The sequence below is a fragment of the Engraulis encrasicolus genome, chromosome 8, assembly GCF_034702125.1.
Source record: "Engraulis encrasicolus isolate BLACKSEA-1 chromosome 8, IST_EnEncr_1.0, whole genome shotgun sequence".
Lineage (NCBI taxonomy): Eukaryota > Metazoa > Chordata > Actinopteri > Clupeiformes > Engraulidae > Engraulis > Engraulis encrasicolus.
The window spans coordinates 55,029,031-55,039,900 of record NC_085864.1 but is presented as its reverse complement, the minus strand read 5'-3'; the positions used below and the strand labels follow the sequence as shown (position 1 = coordinate 55,039,900).

General features: G+C 44.0%; 2 long non-coding RNA genes across 2 annotated transcripts; both read right to left on the bottom strand.

The window, feature by feature from the left end:
• Nucleotides 1-4,420: 4,420 nt before the first annotated feature.
• LOC134454729 (uncharacterized) lies at nt 4,421-8,131 on the bottom strand. Its single transcript, XR_010035907.1, has 6 exons — nt 8,064-8,131; nt 7,528-7,618; nt 7,276-7,351; nt 6,958-7,173; nt 6,568-6,712; nt 4,421-5,850 (listed from the first exon to the last, which is right to left on the bottom strand). It is a non-coding gene; the product is annotated as an uncharacterized LOC134454729 (long non-coding RNA).
• LOC134454730 (uncharacterized) lies at nt 8,123-10,275 on the bottom strand. Its single transcript, XR_010035908.1, has 3 exons — nt 10,108-10,275; nt 8,437-8,506; nt 8,123-8,151 (listed from the first exon to the last, which is right to left on the bottom strand). It is a non-coding gene; the product is annotated as an uncharacterized LOC134454730 (long non-coding RNA).
• Nucleotides 10,276-10,870: the final 595 nt, after the last annotated feature.

Here is a 10,870-nt window from a genome sequence, read left to right as displayed (position 1 = left end):
GGGGGTTCAGCCTTTATTGGTTTTTGTGAGACAGGATAGTGAAGAAGAGACAGGAAGTGAGCTGGGAGAGAGAGACGGGGAAGGACCGGCAAAGGACCCGGACCGGGAATCGAACCCGGGTCGGCCAAGTGGTAAACGTGTGCCCTACCATATCAGCCACGGTAGGGCCGGCGGACCGGTCTTGTCTGAAAATGCCTGGCCAGATTTTCTGTCCTAGTCCACCTCTGAGTCTCACCCTGTTGCTCAGTCTGTCACCAAGTTTGTAGCCTATTAAGTGATAAAGCGCGGTGGTAGAGAGCATTTGTATGCAGACATAATCAGGAGACGGGAGAGTCAGGAGAGCTGGGAGTCAGGAGGGTGAGAGGGAGGGAGACACAGAAATAACCAGAAGAAGGGAGAGAGAGAGACACAGATGGATGCAACTAGAGGAAGGAGAGAGAGAGAGAGAGAGAGAGAGAGAGAGAGAGAGAGAGAGAGAGAGAGAGAGAGAGAGAGAGAGAGAGAGAGAGAGAGAGAGATTTACTACGAGTGATGAGGAGCGAGAGAGAGGTAAAAAGAACAAAATGGAGGGGGAGAGAGACAGAGATGCTTGGATTGAGGGAGGGCAAGAGGTAGCTAGTTGGATGGAGAGAGAGAGGGATGAGAGAAAAGAGAGAGAGAGACAGAGTTGCTGCAGGGTAAGAGACGGACGAGACTTGCATGACGACTGCAGCGTGCGTCTCAGAATCTCATCTGTTCTGAACTGAGCGGATGGCAGAGGAGACATGAGTCACTCTGTCTTGGACACACAGCACATGGAGATAGAGAGAGAGAGAGAGAGAGGGAGAGAGAGACAGAGAGAGAGACAGAGGCGGGGAGGGAGAGAGAGAGAGAGAGGAGAGAGAGAGAGAGAGTTGCTTTTTTGCGAAGATATGCAAATGCCTGTTGATACCATCTGTGGGTAGCATCCCAAGAGGCCATGATGGAGAGAGAGAGGGAGAGAGGGATGGCTCTCTTATGGAGAGAGAGAGAGGGATTGGTGTGAGATGGAGAGAGAGAGGGATGGGTCTGTGATGGAGAGAGGGATGGGTCTGTGATGGAGAGAGAGAGAGGGATGGAGAGAGAGGGGGATGAGTCTGTGATGGAGAGAGAGAGAGGGATGGATCTGAGATGGAGGAAGTGAGGGATGGAGAGAGAGAGGGATGGAGGGAGAGAGGGATGGAAAGAGAGGGATGGGTCTGGGATGGAGGGAGAGAGTGATGTGTCTGGGATGGAGGGAGAGAGGGATGGAAAGAGAGGGATGAGTCTCTGATGGAGAGAGAGAGGGATGGGTCTGGGATGGAGAGAGAGAGGGATGGGTCTGGGATGGAGAGAGGGATGGAGGGAGAGAGGGATGGGTCTGTGAAGGAGGGAGAGAGTGATGGGTCTGTGAGAGAAAGAGAGGGATGAGTCTGTGTGAGAGAGAGAGGGATGGGTCTGGGATGGAGAGAGAGAGGGATGGATCTGAGATGGAGAGAGAGAGGGATGGGTCTGTGATGGAGAGAGAGAGAGAGGGATGGATCTGAGATGGAGGGAGTGAGGGATGGAGAGAGAGAGGGATGGAGGGAGAGAGGGATGGGTCTGGGATGGAGAGAGAGAGGGATGGGTCTGTGATGGAGAGAGTGAAAAAGGGGGTGTGAGACGGACAGAGAAGTAGAGAGACAAGGGGGGTTAGGGAGAGGCACAGGCAGGGGTGGACTGGCCATCTGGCGTACCGGGCAAATCCCGGTGGGCCCTCGCGCGTCTCGGGCCCTCCGAGGGCCAGAAATAATAATAATAAAATATATTTTTTTCTTTTTTTTGTCTGCGACGGTAAAAAAAGTGACACATCGGAGCCCATTGGATGCTTCTCTTGATGCACATTGGGCTAGTCCAATGAAATGCTTTGGTTCTCGAAGGCCCGCCCCTCCCTTCAGGCCCTCTTTTGACAAAAGTCATCATCACCTTAACTGTAGACTGGCTATGCTGTTAAATAAAAACTGGACGACAGAGAGGACACAAAATGGAGAAAGAAAAGAGTGGCTAGCCTATGACAAGCGCAAGAAAAAGAGAAAGCAAAAACTTAAAGAGGACGCAACAAAATGCTGAAATCACTGACTTATTTAAAGCTAACAGCATAAGCTCGCGCTCATGTTTCGGTCAGGAGATGTGGAACCAGCTCGATCTCAGGTTGGGACAGACAGTGGGGCTGTGGCCGCTAGCGCACAGGAGCAGAATGAAGAGGAGGTGTGGGAGATGGTTCGAGCAGGGAAAGAAAAGAGGAGGAGGAGACGATATAAGAGACGTGACCCAGGGAGAAAATGAGGTTAGCTTTCACCCCCAACACACCCGATAGTAGCCAATGCAGTGTAGCCAAATTACCCCACTATTACCCATACCGTCGCTGGTGTTAGGCGTTCGGCGTTTCGTTTCCTATTGTCTGAGACCAAGTTGTCATCCTGACTTTATCAGTCACAAACATGTAGGCCTACCAGTTTTGATACATTTCCATGCACTTCTCTTGTAATGTTGCGCCAGCACAAAGAACTCTTTAATTTGTCTTGAGCCGTTGTCATGATGATGTGCTGCTGTTTAAGTTATAGTGTCCTGTTCTCCAGAACTACGAGTAGGCTACCCGCTGGCTACCAGTTTACTGTAGGTAGCTACTTCGGCGTTCCCCCCATTTATTGCCTGACACTCCCTCCCTACTCGCTCAAATCAGTGAGAAATATGTACCCATTTGATTTGTTTTCAGGAACTTTTCATGTACTGTTGCGCCAACATATAATCTTACATTTCTCTTGACATGTCAGCGGTCACAAGGACGACCAGTGCTGTCTTGTAATTTGGTGTTACGGCCATCCCCCTTTCCCCTTCCACCTATCCAACAATCTTATGTGTATTTTTTCACTGTACCGCTTGTGCAACTATGCTTTTTTGAAAAAACGAAATGAGTTTTTGTAATATTTTGCTTCTGCAATGGCATGTCACGTCATTAATAAGACATCTGAATAGTTGCTTCTTTGCATGGTATCAGATGGATACGTAAGACGCCGCCGCATGCTACTGTTTGGGAATCACTGGCTACGCAGCCACTCACTTTATTACATAACCTGCTGTGAAACATGGTAGCGTAACTTTGTTTTGGCAATGGGTATGTTGGAAGCCTAAGCAATAAGCGGTCAGTTTTGCTGTGGTGAAAAAATGGCGAGTGTCCCACTCTGGTGCAATGACAATCCTAGGATCTTTTGATGAGTCTCACTTTGCCTAGACTAGACAAAACTGTTTGGTGCGCGTTTGGAAAGGGGGCGTGTTAACATGCCATCCCACTGGGCAAAAAGACGTCCAAACAACGTCTTTTCCAGGTCATTGTTGGACGTCCCAGCAGGGTACCCACAAGGTACAGAATGTAACGCCAGATGACGTCTTTTTTTTGCGTTATTATGACGTCAGGTATGAACGTCATCAGGACCTCCAGATAAGGGCAAATTCTAGTCCATATTAGGTCATTAGGGATGTCTTATCAACGTCTTTTTCGAAATTGGAATGAACCTCTCCCCCTCCTTACCTCAGTAGTGCGGCCATTAAATTTATTCCATCCAAAACTCCATTTGCTAAAACGAGATAACCTAACATAGCCTCATAACAAAAGCCTAACAACCTAACAAACAGGTCAATTCTTACCCACAGACTCGTTGAATTAAGATGGCAGATTTTCAAAGCAAAAAAGTTAAACTACACAGCTCAACACCCAGCAATGGTGGTATTTTGAGAAAATTAAGGGTAAAGGGTTCTTGAAAAGCAAGACAGTTGAGATTCGAACAAATCCCATCTTAAGACAAATGGTACACACAGTCTCACCTATGCCAGACTTTTTGCAAAATCTTTAAAAAGTCCTTTGATGCTCCATGTATGCAACACAATGCAAAATAGCATTTCTTGTTAATTGTATCGACTGCTTCAGAACTGAAGTAACCTCATCACTGCCTCCCATTCAGATCACTCAAATGTTCTAATCTGTTGCTAAAATAAATAAAATGTCTTATAGCAAATGGGACATCACTCTTTGTGGACGTCTTTTTGACTTTAAATTAACTCTGTGAGTTGTCATTCAAACATTTAAGTGACAGCATTAAAAACCTTGAAACTTCTAGTTTTCAAAATATACAGACAATTATCACATGGAAAGTGACAGGGGGGGTTTACTTTTATTTAGCAAACACTTTTGTTTACAAGGTTAAATCTTCAAAAGTCTTGACTACATACCTCTGCAACTTTTTTTTTTTGTAGAGTTGTGTTTACATTCAATTAAAAAAAAAAATGTATTACATTAACTTTACTGTCATATTCTTTTTTGTTAGGCTTTTCAGAAGAGGGGGAGATAACAAATGTGATCTTTTCCAAGAATAATAATAAAAAGAATAATTAACACCACTGCGAATTTCATGAAGTATTGATGATTATGACTCGTACACTATCATCTCTTAACAACATTACCGGTGTATTACAAAACCCAAAAGTCTTGAAATTCGAAGTAGTGTTAAATACTCTTGAAAACTTTCTTATGAAATACTGTAGGATCCAACATATTGGAAGAAAAGACATTGTACCTTGGGTTAAGAGACAGTTCATCTGAATGAAAACTCTGCATTACATCAATGGGTCTTACATCTGCCACATCATATCATTTCACAATCGTCCAGTTTTACAACATATATTTTTTAAAAATATGATGGTAACACTTTATTTTAACATTACATCGCTTAGCACTAATACATACAATGTTAACCCATTGATGCCTAAAGCACTTGCAGAAAAGGGTGCTGATGCCATACAAAACTCCAGGCGCCAGGGCCAATGTTGCACAACCCAACATCCAGCATCAATGGGTTAATGCCTGTATAAGTAACTTGTAAGGCATGTACTAAGCGAAATCAAACATTTGTTAGGTCCTTACTGAAGTTATATTAGGTAATAAATCCCAAATTGTGCATGAACAAGGCATTTGCGAATACATGCCTAACGTATGTTTGATTTTGCTTAGTGCATGCCTTACAAGTTACTTATACAGCATACAGGCATTAACACTATGTATTAGAGCTAATAGATGTAATGATAAAATAAAGTGTTGCCAAAATGATAATCAAAATAATTCCCTGTAATAATCCTAACAAGCATGAACACAGATAAATTGTCATTAAGTGGTAAATTATGGAGAATCGGTCCTTGAGAAGGGACACAAAATGCTCTTTCTTCAGGTGTTACTTGAAGCTGCATAGGCTGTCTGAATGTCAGTGGATTCAAAAGAGTCATTGAAAGATACTCCCATTTCTGTTGTTGTGGACTGGTGGTGTCTACGTAGGTGGTGTCTACATAGTAAGTCCTTGTACACTTGAACAGCCATCTTGGCTGCAAATTATCATCATATCCTGTGCATCTGACAAAGCGTGTACATGACAAAGATGCCAAACTACTTTCTTGATGTCTGTAGTAGCTATTTACATTTTGGGCATAAACACATGTTGAGTGATCACTGGGCTGCTGGGAAGCTTTGAGAGAAGTTGTAGTGCCTTTGTTCGTTTGTTGGTTGAGATGGGAACGTCATAAACATATTCAAAGAAGGTGAAAACAGAGCTGAGCTGTGCTGGATATAACAAGTTGCAGACCCAGTAAAGCTTGAACAGCTTGTCAATTGTGCAAGTCAGGCCGTCTGCAACGGGAATGGTCACACGGTCATTCCTGGCGGTTATGACAGACTCTTCAGGTTCCCAATGCAGACCACTAGTGGTTGGGTTGTGGATTCCATCTCAGTGTCAGTAGTGCAGTGAAGAGGGATGTGAAGTTGGTTCCAGACTGAGAAGAAGTAGAAGAGGAGGAAGAAGAAGAAGGGAGAGAGAGAGAGAGAGAGAGAGACACATCATCAATAATACTTAATAGCAAGTTTTACTTAACTGATTGAAAGGTATGAAGCATACCAGTCAAACTAAGTATACAGGCATGAAAACGGGTCAGGGGTGAAAAAGGTGAGAAAGGTGCGGCGTGGCGCGGTGGCACGGAGCGGCGCGTGTGTTGCAGCGGTGCGCGCGAATGTGTGGTGTGCAGTGGCGTTTTTGGGGGATAGTGTTGAGTCATACTAGGGGGGTCTGGGGGCATGGTCTCCCATGGGAGAAAATTTAGCTAAAACCGTCTTTAAATGATGAATTTTGAGCATACTGTAGCGACCCAGGGACAGTGAACATAAGAACTGTCAACCATCTTCGTTACTTCATGACTGTCATGCTGACGCAAGAAATTTAAGCGGTTAAATAAGTTGTTAAAAGGTCACTAATCATTGTGTCAAAGTGAAATTTCTGTAATGCTTTCCTATGAAAATGTATGCTCAAAAATCTGCAAAAATTGTGAGGGGTGTATTCACTTTCGTGATATACTGTATATGAAATTCATTTTGCAATGCGGTATACGTATGAACTTATACAGTATAATATCAGGAAGGAGCCAAGACTGACTTGCACCAACACAGACCCACACGCAAACACACACACACACACACACACACACACACATTCCTACCAAAGATGTCAGCGATGCAGAGTCCTAGCTGGCCAATAGTGTGTGAGGTGTTAAGTTCCGCCTCTCCGTGCAGCAGCAGCAGGTTGGAGGGCGGGACCTTTAGCTTGACTGACAGGTCTTCCACTGCATGCTTCAGAAGCTCTGTCTGCAACACACATACACATAAATATTACTGACACACACATCAGCTGTATAGGGTTATCTACTTTCCATGGCTTCCCCCAACTATAAAACAGAATTATAATACTTCCTGTAAAAAGTCTTTGACTAGGCAAAGCGCTATACAAAACAGATGTACTGCTGTGTGTGTGTGTGTGTGTGTGTGTGTGTGTGTACCTGTGCTAGTTGTATTTGGTGTATGTCTGGTCTGTGGCGTATCTTTAAGTTTACCAGTCGTGCCGGTGTGTTCTGCTGATGCTGCTGCAAGCGTTTTCATTGGCTGGTTTTCCTGCGAGGGCGTGGACTGCATACGATGGCGATGTCGGCATCGTCAGACTCCTCTCCTTCATCCTCCTCCTTTAATTGGCTAGCTGCCGCAGCAATCCCGGCCCCTCTGGTGATGGACGCAGCAGGGAGCCAAGCGCATCCAGCCTCATGTTAATCTCCCTGTCACACGCACACACACAATGTAAGGAAAGTTGACAAGTCACTGTAGAGAAAGTGTCAGTGCGTGGCATGCACACAAGTGTGTGTGTGTTGTGTACTCACGTTAGTTTGCGGTTGGGCCGCCGCCGTGCCTTGAGTGGTGTGGAGGGGGAGGGGGGCGGAACGCCTCAGCACAGTCCTAACACCAACACATACACACACAAGGATGCATTAACACACATCAACATGATGGATATGGTAAGCATACAGCAATAAATTGGAAAAATATTGTAGGGGCTACTATGTTGACTCATGGTCTGTGTGTGTGTGTGTGTGTGTGTGTGTGTGTGTGTGTGTGTGTGTGTGTACACTCACATTGTGCTTTGCATGGGTTTGGTCACCTGGTCCGAGTCATCTGAGAGTTCGGTACACTGCTTCCCTCACCATCGCTGTCGCTGTCAGAAATCTGTCAAACACACAATATACAGTCTCAAGTTTGCCGTCCGTGTTAGCTGTAACTCATCCAAATACTGCTACTTTATACAGCAGGCACATATTTACTGACCAAGTTGCTCTCTATGACAAAAGTGCTATGGGCTACTGTGACAGGTAAACAAGAAACAACAGGTTAACAACACTTGGCGCTAATTAGTTCTCTACAACTACAAACCGCTGCTGTTCCCTTCCGTTTGGGATCCATATCACCAAACTATAGTTCTCTTGAACTTAACGGCATTGTTATAAGAATATGGCTATGACAGCCTTAAATAGCAGGTTAAAATATGGTCATTGACATTTTGGTGACAAGGTCATAACTCTGTATCGCAATGAGGTCCTAACAGAGGCTCTGCATGAAAGTGTTTTTAAAGATTAAAAGAAGTTTTTAAAAGTAACTATCCTTTGAAAAATACCTGCACAAAATCAACCAGAAAAGACATCTCAGATTTTACACTGCAGCGGCTTCGGAGTCATGTGTGAGAACTGTGTAGCACTTTTCATCTGAAAATGAGAGCAGAAAATTGTACAGCAGTACTTAAATTTCACATTTACCAAAGTCTCTGTGTTATTATAACAATATCACAGTAACATATTTATCACAATTGCATACAATACAACAATAAAAAAAAAATCTAAAAAAACAAATGAAAGGAGGCAGAGGGCCTGTAAGTGGATGGCAATTAGACACATGATCACATAGACAATATGATACACACACACACACACACACACACACACACACACACACACACACACACACACACACACACACACACACACACTTACCATCAGTCTGATCATCCAACTGTTCAATCAGAGTAGGAGCTTGGACAGATGTGGCCACAAGACCTGGGCCCTGATGAAGAGAGAAGAGAGAGAGCACGTTAGTTCCCAGTGCATTGAAGGTACTTTTAAAATCCCGTAGCCATAACTGGTGTTGATACCTTGGTAGTCGCCACACTTCACACGCAGCTGTTCTACTCTGCCACATAAAACTCAAACTTTGAATCTTCTTTTCAAACGTCATGGTATCGTCACCAATTACCATTGCCTACAAAATCTCGTGCGTGGCAGTTTTATCCCTCGAACAGCGTACATCTGGCACGTCGCACCCTCCATCTGAAACAACTGCCGGTATTTTCCCAACACACCGTCATACGAGGTCTACCGAGACAAAACACGACAGCGTTGACCAGTTGCCCAGATCTACCATATTCAACTACATACTGAAACAGTGAAAACCACGACACTTACATGGAACTACGGTTCAAAGCTTGTCTATTGACTGGCCACAACAACAACCAAGCCGACATAATGTGATTCGGAAATTCGTTTGTATCACCTTTCATCGAGCCAACACAAAACAGTGGGATACTGCTTGCTTTTACTGGTGCTATTCTTTATCATGTACGAGGGTGGCGGATGGTCTGATTTACATGATTTGACGCAGAACTGCTTACGTTTGAAGCGCTGAAGTTTAAAATCGCCTCTATAGAGCTCGAAAGTGACGTCACTTCCCCCGATTTCATGGGACCTCAGCGGCGTTTTTAGCCGAAAATCGTAGCATGTAATCCAGTGGAGGTATTAAAATGGCATTTCGATCCCCTTCGAGTTAGGCCACGAGCTCCATATATGTTGTTTCTGATATTTTTTGCTTAATTTTTCGTATGAACCCCTAAACTTTTTAGAAAGCTGTGTTTCTTCACATTTTTCATGCAGACGGCCTCGGAACAAAACATTGATACTTCTGCTTGAATAATCTTTATCTATCCTCTTAAACAGCATATTTGGAGCCCAGCGCATATCAAGACTGAGATCAGAAGATATTTACTCGCTACCATGTTGTTAGATGGTCAACTGAGGTCCCGTGAAACGCGGAACTAAGGGGCGGGACTTTCGAGCTCTATGCTAGCTAGCCCTTGCCTTGCCCCCTCCGATACCTGTTACTAGCAGCATCCACTTTTGCCCCACTACCAGTACTAGCTCTACGTCAATCCATCCGTGGTGTTTCAGTATCCTTGCACAAATCCTGTCAGACTTTCTTTCTTTTATGTTCAGAAAATAGCTTTCAAACTTCACATCAGTAAAGTGCCGCCTGATTTATTCCACACCAGCTAATTATCAGTTACCATATTAGCAACCAATGTTAGCAAACCATCCAATATCACATTTCAAACCTTTAATTTTCCCAACACAACACGTTTTAACCATTAAGTTAGTCCACATGTGAATTAAAAGAAAATAAATATAATTTATAGTGCAAGCGTTAAAGATCAATAGCTAACTGAGTATCAATAACTAGCTAAATCTGTAGGCTAGCTTAATGTTCACAGAATCACTGAGGCTGTTCCAATGTTCGTACAGCAAAACTTGTGAAGCAGGGTTTGATTTTAACCATACATTAACGGCAACACACGTAATTGTTACGAAATTATACCAATAAAGCGAATTACTTACGCCAGCCTCTCTCGGTGTCTGAAGTCAAGTCGCCGCATCTTGCATTTCCAACGGTAGAAAAGGCGGGCGGAAGTCTGCTTTCAAATGTCCACAGTCACGCGATTGGACAGCCAAACGGCCGTTAGTTTCTCACTTGTTGTAGCACGACCCAGAAATGAATCTCTTAACTTCAGGTTTCACACCTTCTGTGAAATCTTACACAAAAATGACACATAATCTGTCAATGCTGTCTACACATCCCAATGTGTTATTTTTTTGACACATCTGTTTAGGCAGTGTGTCCCACGGTGCATTGCACGTTGGAGAGTAGTTTGGGATTGCCACACACTCTTTCCCCACCCGATGTGAACAGAAAAAAATAGCCTACTAGGAAAACTACTATGGCCTATTTTAAAAAAAAAGCAGCATTTCCAACGGTAGAAAAGGCGGGCGGAAGTCTGCTTTCAAATGTACAGTCACGCGATTGGACAGCCAAACGGCCGTTAGTTTTCTCACTTGTTGTAGCACGACCCAGAAATGAATCTCTTAACTTCAGGTTTCACACATTCTGTGAAATCTTACACAAAAATGACACATAATCTGTCAATGCTGTCTACACATCCCAATGTGTTATTTTTTTGACACATCTGTTTAGGCAGTGTGTCCCACGGTGCATTGCACGTTGGAGAGTATCTCTAGTTTGGGATTGCCACACACTCTTTCCCCACCCGATGTGAACAGAAAAAATATCCTACTAGGAAAACTACTATGGCCTATATAAAAA